We start from the raw sequence: 11,535 nt of genomic DNA, 5'->3' as shown, positions 1-11,535 counted from the left end.
CCAATTTATACTACACACCGACCCGCTGTCATATTCGGGTTCTCCCCGTACAATCTGATGAACATCATCGACACACTCTGGTTCTCCCCTTGGAACGAAGGTGGCGTAAAACTGCTACTCGGTGGCGTCGGATTCCGATCTGATAGCAGAGCACCAAATATGGGCGGCGGCAGATCCGTACGCGAGCAACGAAGCTTTCAATTGTAGAAATGACGATCTGTTCAAGTGGAAGCCACCGCCGAACCAGCCCGCCGAGCTCACCGACGACGATGATGGGCAAAATTTTAGAGAGATAAACCTAGCAATCATAGATGTAGTACAATATTATTGCTCAAAACCATATTGATTAAAACACCAGATGATTGTGTTTCATGGTCGTCGCCGCTGTGGTTGTGGAACTAGGTTTAAGGAGCGTCATGCCCGCCATTCGTGACCGGAATCATTGTTGTCTCAGGCCTTTCGTGTCCGTTGTTCACTGTGGGTAGGATCAAGACCCGGCTCCATGGTCGTGTCCTCGGGCTTTGCGCCACCGGTCATTGAGTTTGGTGAGGATTAAGAGGTTGGGTGAGTGAGTTTCATATTGGCAACACAATAGCCAGGTTCCCAAGAGACTGAACCTGTAGAATCAGATTGGCGCCCCTTTTGGTCATGAACACTCTTGGTCGACCTTTCTCATCCTCTCTATCTCTGCATGTGATCCCTTTTTTCATCCCTCTCTCTACACATCTTCAGTTTTGTAACGACCCTAGTTGATACCAAAATTTAAAAAAAAAATCGACATAACCTCCCCTAAAAATGGGCCTTCAACAACCTGTCCCAATACACAAAACACATAAAATCATCTAGCATCCCATTCATCCGTTCATTATACCTTAACATAGTTCCGTTCATGGTGGAACATCCACACACCAAATAATCTAAATTATCATAATTACAGTCCCAAAATACAAGATTAATATTTAAAGTCCCTGTCTTACAACGCTACATGATACAATTTCATGGAAACATATACCATAATTCCACTAGTTTCATTTACATCAAACAAAAGATAAGTTCGTTCTTAAGTTACAAGGCCATGAATACTAACTTAGTTACATTTCCACAACTACAAATATACATAGAACGGTCAAAATACAAAATAGCAAACAACCTTCTAACAACTTTCAAGCTTGAGGTGGATTGTCGTCCACTAGTTCATTTCCAAGACCTGAAAAAAATAATATAAATAGTAAGGTGAGCATAAAGCTCAGCAGGTGACACTTAAGACACGCATCTTGTGTCCCCGTGAATCCAAACATAGAATAGGTCAATGGGAATGGGGATCATACAATATCGGGATAATACAACATTCCAATCAAACTCAAGTACAAACAATGCAACGCCATGAAATGCGAATGCATGCCGATGTCGCTCCCCGTTTTCACATTTAAAATCCATCACTTTCAAACTGTTAATATAACCCGCCCTTTGGTGACCCCGCAACGACACGAGAGGAGGATTGGCTAGTGTCCCTGACACTTGGTAACCCCGCGGCGTCATTATGGGGCCCAGCTAGCTCAACCACGCTAGGGCGACTCCCTAGTCCCCTCTAGGCTATATTAACACTCCGGCCCTTTGATACCCCCGCGGCGACCGGGTATTCCAAAAACACTTTCATCAAAATACTTTTCCCCAAAACTCCCTATTTTCATTTCAAAAACAATCTTCCCAATCATGTTTCATGGTATGCATGTACATCATGTTCTTAATGCCATGGAAGTGAAGGCTTTCACATTATACAATTGTGCATACATTACAAGTACTCTAGGAAAATTACACATGCCATCCCATATCATTCTAACAAGTTTTACAACAATATAAGCATGGTAAATCAATTTATCAGACAAGGAAATTAGTCAAATAAACATGTTCTCATACAACTCAAGTAACACATTTAATCATAACCTCACATATAACACTTACATCATTTTTAATACAATTAATTCAAAATATAAGCATGCTTTTCAACAATTTATGAGGTATAATTCACAAAAGAGCAAGAACATCATGAGTTAAGGGCCCCTACCTCAAGATTGCACAAAACCCTTAAAATGGGTCCTTAAATTCGAGCTGCCAAAGAGGACCAAAAGCTGGAATTTCTGGTACTAGCACGTAGAGCTCGTCGTGCTCGTCGTTTTGCCTCAAACGGCACCTAAATCCGCCAAGAATTGAGAGAGAAATCAAGGATTGGAGTTGAAAAAGAAAAAAGAAAAGAAAAAAAACAGAAGCAGCGAGAGAGAGAGATTTAAGCTGTTCGAGAGAGAAAGCAAATTGGAATTAAATGGGTCTGTAATGACCCTTATATCTCAGGTGGGCCCCACAGTTGAAAAGTCATTATACTAATTATATATATAGATAAGTCAAAAACTTTACAAGTTTGCTTTCTCTATCTATATATTCCCCAAGCGTAGCAACTGATCTTCCCCAAGCGACTGTACTGATGGATCCAGCGGGGACAGGCTAGTGGTGAGTTCATATGGATGCCTTGTGAAGAAGATGAACAGTGCATATATATGTGTGTGTGTTTTTACAGAGCTTGTTATCTCTTGTGTTTGCCACCTCAATAAGTCAATAATTCAATTTAGGAAGGGCAGCATCGTCTTTTTACTTTTCAGGTGGCCTGAGTGGGCAAATTGCAACAAATTGAAAGTTCAGGGGGGTTTCTTGTACTTCCGAGGGGTTAGTTGCAAAACCCCTATAGTTCGGGGGGGTTTTTTGCACTCAACCCTATTTAATATTTTAAAATCATTTGAACATAAAGTAACTAGACAATAGTTTTAGCTTCAATAAAATGTGAAACTTCATTAAACAACCTTTTTTTTTTTTTTCTTTTTTCTTTTTTTAATTCCAACAACTAAACCAAGATCAAACCGAATTTAAATTGTTTTATTTTCGCGATCATAATGAATCTAAAATTGAAGCCCAGTCCATTTTTCATTTGTAATTTCTTAGTTATGACAATAAAAGTATCAAAAGTTGAGTAAAAAAAAAATAGCTTTTTTAAATCTTAAATTGATGAATGATATTATAAAAATATAATCATCAAAGACTAATTTAGTGATAATTTTTTACCTTTCAAAATGAAACGAGGGATGTTTAATTCTTCGTAGGAGTTCTGGAAAACAAATAAATAAATTCCTCATGAAAAGGTTTGTGAGTTTATTATCAAAATAAAAAATAATAATAATAATAAGAAAGAAGAATAAAAATAACATGGTAAATGCGAAATGAAAGTTATATCCATTGGGTTGTCAGTAACCATGTTCACAATGTAATTAATGTAACATATCATATTAAGAACAAAAATGGGTAAAATAATCTATTAGGGTCGACTTGGTAATTTAATGTTGTGTTTACTTCATTAAATGATAACTATATTCACTGAGTTACATACCCAACAGGGACAGATCAAGACATTGTGAATGATACCGTTGGTTCCCTTTGGTTGCTGGACTGTAATGTTGTTTGATTTTATATTATTTGCTTGTTTGCCGAATAAAAAATAAAATAAAATAGTAAGTATGGAAGCAATCTGCAAACGATGATAGAAAATGGGTGAATTTGTATTCAATCAAATTTATTCCTTTTGTGGCAATTATGACGTTCGAACACATAGATGACATATATGTTTAATTCAATGGCCACCACAAAACAGAGCCCATTACACACACATCTATCACTATCTTGTCAAGTTTATATGCTTTCATGCACGTGAAACTTTAATAGTTAAACAGTGATACAGAGCTAATATCTGCTTTTTTGTGTACCATGCACATCTTAAAGGCATGTTCGATAAACGTTTTATTTTTCGTATTTTGTTTTAATACCAAACAAAATAAATATTTTATTATAGAGTATTTTGAATAGTAATTGAAAACATACTTGGTAATCTTTATTTTTTTCAAAAATATTTAAAACGAAAATATGAAAACATATTTTGTATAAAGGTAATACAAGTTTAAAAAATATATTAGTTAGTTTAAAAATGTCATTTAAGAGTTTTTTAAAAAATAAAATTTCCTGTTACTCATTACAATACCAAACGCTACAATGCAAAAATATATAAAAATATCAAATTAGTGTTTCGATTTTTTACCACTATCACAAAACATTTTGGCAATGTGCAAAATAAAACAGTTTTTACCAAACGCGTTTTTTCACCATTCACTGCTACAGTGACCAACAAAACAAAAATATCAAAAACAAAACGCATACCAAACAGGCCATAATTCATCACAATGTTTTATAAGCAAAGCTCAATTTTATTCAAAAAGTTGTTTTTCTACAACTTTTGAATAACAATAAGTTATAAGCGTGCTAAAAAAATCAAAAGTTCTCAAGAACCACGTATAGACCCACCCAAAAAAATATATAATTAAAAATAAAAAATACGGAATATATATATTTATATATATAGACACTAGTAAAAGACACATGCAATTCACGCAGTCGAAAGTTATTTTATACAAAAAATTTAAAATAAATTATATTTTACAAATAATTAATTTGCAACTTACTTGAGTAATTGAAATTTCAAATATTTATAAAGCCAAATGTGTTGTCCTCTTATACATTTATTATCAACCAATAGGATTCTAAGAATAAAGATTAAAGACTAAAGGTAATAATTTATATTTTTGGATAATTAAAACTATTAAAAAATTTCATTTAAATAATTTTCACCTATGATATAAATAGTAATTTTAGATGAATATTAAAATTCATATTTTAAACCATTAATAAACATACTTATAGATCATAATGGGTCAACAACATAAAATACTAAAAGATATAAAGTAAAACCTACTAAGTATTGGGTTCACATATGAAAAAAATATATAATAATAATAATAATAATAATAATAATAATAATAATAATAATATATTAATAATAATAATAATAATAATAATAATATATTATTATTATTATTATTGGTAGGTTTAAGTTATCTCCACTGATATCAGTTTATCTTTAGTTTATATTGTGGTAAAAAAGTCTACTAAAGTTACCTAGACCAAGAAAAAGAAAAAAAAAAAAAACATGGAAAGAAGAAAGAAAAAGAAAAAGAAAATAGTATATTAAAGTTTCACAGAAAAGGTAGTTAGAACTATTTTTCACATTTAGTTAGAATAATTTATAAGAAATTAATAATAAAAACAATAATAATAATAATACTTCTTTCCATGTTTTTTTTTTTTTCTTTTTCTTGGTCTAGGTAACTTTAGTAGACTTTTTTACCACAATATAATAATTTAAAGATAAACTGATATCAGTGGAAATAACTTAAACCTACCCATCTGTCAATGTTGAGTGCTTAGGTGTGTTTGGATGGGATGATTTGGATGGAGGGGGAGAGAAGAAAAGAAATGAAAGGGTATGAGTGTGTTTTGGTGGGTTAAATGGAGAAAAAAAGAGGATAGGGAGAGAAAGCATAGCGATTTTTGTGATATTTAAATAATACAAAAATTAGCCTCCACAAATCAATACACATATTTGTTATTCCATTCAAATCCCTGTTATATGCATCTTTGGAATTTTATATCATACTTCTCCATTGTTGTATACTGTAAAAGAAAATAGAGGTTATCCCAGTTTACCATCTATATATATTTGAGTCCCTGCTATATATGTATATTTAAAATTTTATATGCATCTTTGGAAGTCCCTGTTGTATATATATTTAAAATTTTATTTGGAACGTGTTTGATATCCTTTCCAGTAACGTATACATATACTATATATGTACAATATATTAAGCATATCCCCACATTTTACATTGTATAATTTACAATATATTCTTGATACTTTGTGAATCTAAATCGAATCTAAATTAAATATAAATATGGTATCTGATCTTGCAAAAAAAATAAAAAAATAAAAAATAAAGGTACCAATGGCCGTATACTAAAAAAGTTATCTAAGTTCATAATTGGAAAGAGGAAAAGAAACAGTAAGCTGCACAAAATCTGCTTTATGCTCTTGCTTTGTGGAAAATGATAGGACGGTAATTTGATTATTATCTTTTATTTTATTTTCTTTCCTCTTTGTTATTCAAATAAGAAAAATTATTCTTTCTTTTTTTTCTTTTCTTTTTTTTCCATATCTATCCAAATATGAATATAAATTATTACTATTATTTCTTTTATTTTCTTTCCTACCTATCCAAACGCAGTGAATAGTTAGAAAAATACAGTATGAGATACATATTGTGAATTTTTTTCTAAAATAATTGAGTTTGTGACTTGTGTAATTTGAGCCCTGGTTAATGAAGAGAAACGGAAGAGAGCATATATGGGAACTGTTGATTAAAATCTTCACATGAACTATAAATATTGCAACAAATTCGAAAAATGATGCCAACAAATTTGAAGAATATTGAAACTAAAGTAGATTAATGATGTAGGACAGTTTGACCGTATTTAATTATTCTTATTAATTAGGTTTTTTATTTTATATTTTTTTAGGGAGAATTTTATTTTATGTAGTTTTTTTTTATATTTTTAGTTTACTTAAATCAATTAGTTTATTTTTTGTTATTAGTTTCCTTTAAAGTTTTGGGATTTTATTTATTATAAATATAATATACTGCAGAATATTCAATCAACCTTTTATCAATAATTTTTGAGAATTTGTGAATTTTCTTATAGTTTGCGGATTCAAACTACCTGTGAATGTAAAAAACTCAATAATTTGAGAAGTGTGCAAATAACACTTTTTATATTTAAATCCCACATCTGTATAAAAATTAAGTAAATAAGGGTTTTATGTCTCCAAAAAGTGACATGTGCCGTCATATGACCAAAAAATGCTTTTTTAATACTAATACTATTCTTTTGGACTTCCCAAACTGTATCTCATTAATTTCTCCCTTATTTCTATGTATATATTATATAATACTCCAATTTCATTATTTCTCTCTCTATAACTAATCTATATATATATATATATATATATATATATATATATGTATTTTCTATAATTTTTGTTTGTATATATATTTTCTTCTCATTTTCTGTATATTTCTAACTATCCTCTCCTGTATATAAATTCTATTTCTTTAATAGTAATAATAATAAATTAATTAAATTTATCTTTATTCAAAAAAAATTAATTATATCACCGTGCATATCAGAGATTCTCTGCATGACCATGTGTTCGATGTTGTGTCAGTGTGCATATAATATACAATAATATTTTATAAAACATAAAAGTGATTTACATATTATGTTATATAATAGTTTATTTTCCCATATTCACATGATCAAATAATTAAATATTAATTTACCAAAAAAAAAAAAAAATTAAATATCAATAAGATGAATATACACACACTTAAATGTCTATACCTATTATATACATTTTTAATAATAAAATATTTGGTCAAGCATTAAGAGTTTGTCGTCTGTACAAAATAAAATAGTTTATTCCGTACAAAAAATATTTAGTATTTTTATATTTATTTATATTACTATTCAATAATTATTCATAGGAATATAATCTGGCACTTGAATTTATATAATATATATATTTTTCATTATATTTCATTTGATTTTTTAGATAGAGATAATAATAAAAATTATTTATTTGATTTAAAGATATATATTTTAAATGACATATATATTTTTTATTTATTAATTTTTTTACATTATTTTTCATTTGATTTTACTCTCTAATTTTGTACAAGTCCTTTTAAGTAATTTCAATTTATACTTATCTCTTTTTATTTTTTTTGTAAAGAGAATCTTGAGGGACATTTTTGTATTTTTCTTTGTCTCGCTTTATTTAACTGAGTATACTTTTTGGATTAAATTAAATAATATCATATAAATAAAATAAAATTGTGTCATAGTATAAAATTACTTGCATGGTAACTTTTTTAATTATGTTTTTTTTTTGGTATTTTTGGCTCAAGAATAAATTACTTGCATTTGTTTAATTAAGCTACATAATTTTTTATGCATTTGGATTCATAGAATAAAAACTACTCTAATATATTTAAGAGGGAGGGAGTAGGCTCGGCCCTTGGCAAGGCGACCAAGGGGGTCGCTTATGTTGGGAAACATGCTAGTTTTAAAAACTTTTTGAGGGATTTTCATTCACATATCTTGATTCATCACATAGAGACAAGTTTTATGCAAAAATAAAATATGATGTATCATTCAATTAACATATTGAATACTTACATCAAAGGTCTGAGTAAACCTTTAAATTATTCCTCTAAAGTGAATGTTCTCACTTATTGTAGATCCCTTAGCAAGATGTCTTCTCCTTGGATCTCCATCTTCTTGATACTTGTTTTGCCTTTAGGAATCACTCATAAACCTCCATGAATGACTTTGAAAAACTAGGCTTACGGGAGCCTCCATTAGATGATAACACTAACCCTAATTTTCTAGAGAGAAAAAATATATTCCTTTTTCCTTTTGCTAAAAATCACCCCTTAAAATATATATAGACCATGTATATATATAGACAACATAAAGATAAGGAAAAGGAAATAATAAATCATTCTCAATCTCTAATTCATACGTCTCAAATCTAATAGGATTCCAATATCAAATTGGGCTATGAGTGAGAATCATTTGGGCTTATTATTTTATTGGCTACAATGAATTAATAATTGGCCCGGTCCATGGACTCAATTAAAATAATTCATTAATTAATTTATACTCTACTAAAAGAAATTAATTGAACTACAATTAAATAATAAATAACCTCTAAGTCAATGTTGCACTTTGACCCCTCTATGCATAATTAGTTATCAAATAAATAAAGCCATCAATCCGACTACTTAATTAATATATTTATTTTGGTACATTTGATTATTTTTGACTCAATCGCAATAAAACATTTGTTTGACAAAAATAATAATTTAAATAAATAAATATATAATAAATCATTTTGTTTAAAAACATACGAAGGCCTTCGAATTTACTTTGTGATCAATCATAATCAATACAAAATAAATACAAGTAGCAATGATGCAAATATTGAAAATATAACCCTCTAACTATTAATTATATAATTACCCAAAGTGTCTGATGAGCACTGAAAAGTGCGTATTTAAACCCCTTAAGCTTAGGCATTCTAGTACCTTTATCTATCTTACTTTACCGTTTTAAATTGATTTCGTATTATTTTCATTTTCAGGCACTTATCCCGAAAATAAGCTAACTCAGCCAAATAAGAGCTTAATTGAAGTTATTCTGAGATTGAACGAAGAAATGAACAAAGTGGAGAAAGAAAGAAGCAAATGAAGTCAAAGGTGGAAAGCAGCAAAGTTCAATCGATTCAAGTTTAAGGTTCGATCGATCGAACATTGATCGATCTCAGCACTTCAAGATAGATCCAAGCTTTGACCTAAAGCACTTAAGTTCAAAAGTTCGATTGATCCAACATCATTCTTCGATCGATCGAACACCTTTGTCCTTATCCAAATGATTGATCCTATCCACAGCTGTACCACCCACTAATCACTTTTGTCATTTTCCCATAAATATCTCCCACAAATATCTCGGATTTGTCTTTTTCCAAAAAGCTCAGCCAGTTGGATTGATCCAGCCTAAATTCGATCGATCTCACTTACTTTCAATCGATCTCACTTCCTACAGTACGAAAAAGTTAAAATTCCATCTCATTGAAAGTTGTCCTTTATCCAATCATTAGAGAATATTGTGTGCACGACCCTAGCTCATTTTGGGTGTCATTTTGACCTACCTATATAAGGATAAGGATTGTTTTTTCAAAGAGAATGAACATTACGTTCATATCATCTCTTGGAGAGGAAGTTTAGAGGAGGAGGAGGCTAGAGATACCATTGGAGATCTTCATCAACAAGGAGCAAACCTCTTCCATGGAGTTAGCCCTTGAAGGTTGGAGCATCATCACCATAAGTGGCTAAACATCCTCTTGGGGCTAGAGTTAGCCCCAAACATGCTTTCTATATCTTAATCTTGTGTATTATTGAGGGATTAGTGTTGTAATTGATGTTTTGACACTTTGATATATATAGATATTGTTTATTCAATGATTTATGTGGGTTAATGCTTCCAATTGGTCATTTTATTCTATCCATATGTCTATGTATGCTATAATAGATGTTCATGTGTTTATCTCTAGATTTTGTGTTATTAATGCATGTCTATGTGTATTGATGCTATAGATTTAGAGATTGTCAAAACATTGTGCTTAAAAGAATACTTTTGTGATTCTCTTGATGGTTCATGCTTACCTCTTGATGGATTGTGCCTCTCCCCTAGTTTATTTTCATGCTAGTAGTGTACATGTAGTGTAGTTGTAGTGTAGTGTTAAATGGGAGGACAATCTATGCTTGTTGTTTGATGATCCAAGCTTGTGAATGCAATTAGCATATGTCTCTATCCTTGTGTTGTATTTGGATTATGAGCTTAATGAAAAGATTAATAACTTGTTTTGATTTACTGTGCCTTTCACATGTTGTTTAGACAATATATGCTTCATAGCTTAGATATATTGTGCCTTTCACATGATGTTTAGACAATACATACTTAACTAGTCATCCTTGTTTATTGAATCAACCAAAAACATACACACCACTATTGCAACTCACTATTTGCCCTCATTAATCACTTGTCAATGATATAGAAATGCATTGCTTGATGATCTCTAAACCTCAAGATCTCTCTCTCCCTTACTTACTCTCTTTAGCATTACATTCTTACTTAATTTAATTTAGTTGCTCTCTAGTTTAAACAACCAACCAATCAATTGTTTGATCATTCGACTTACTAACCCTAGTTGCAATTTCACATTTAAGTACGACTCCAATCCCTTGGGACAATCCCTACTCGCCCTAGCTATATTTATAGTGAAAGGTAGTAGTGGCTTTTATAAATGTAAACTTTGGCCCTCGCCTTAATGCACACTCTTAAGCTTATGGTATGACGACAACCATAGTTTTTGGCGTCGTTGCCTGGGATTAGGCAACGTCGTATTTATGGAATTCATTAGGAATTAGTACTCTTTTGATCGTGTCTTTTCTTTACTTTGATTTCACTTTTCTTTTTGGTTACTTATTGTGTTTGTTTTCACTTGACTAGGTGTATTGTTGGAAGGAAGCCAAGCAAAGGAGTATCCAAGCTAAGGAGCAAAGCAAAATAAGGGAAAAAGCTAAAAATTCTAAAAAATTGCTAAGCTAAGCTAAATTTGGAGTTGAAGTGCTATAGGACCTTTGTGAGACTTTCTTGACTCAATCTCCTTAATTAAATCGTGAGCCCGCGTGGAGGCATTTTTCTTGTCAATGCATTATTATTGTTTCAAACATGGGAATTGTGTTTGTGGAGGAAGTTTAATTGTATTGTTGTGAAGGCAAAGTGTTTATTCATTTGTCGTGCTTGCTTATTTGTTATTGTGCATGTATGGTCGTCGTTCATTGAGACCAACTCTTGTCCCTTTTGATTTGCATCTCGAATCCATCGTTAGAAATCCTAGGGGAAGGGGAAGTTCAAATAGAACCC

The sequence above is a fragment of the Cornus florida genome, unplaced genomic scaffold, assembly GCF_030987335.1.
Source record: "Cornus florida cultivar Cherokee Brave unplaced genomic scaffold, ASM3098733v1 CherokeeBrave_3.0.0_Hap2_Chr05, whole genome shotgun sequence".
NCBI lineage: Eukaryota > Viridiplantae > Streptophyta > Magnoliopsida > Cornales > Cornaceae > Cornus > Cornus florida.
Note: the sequence above shows the minus strand (reverse complement) of the source record.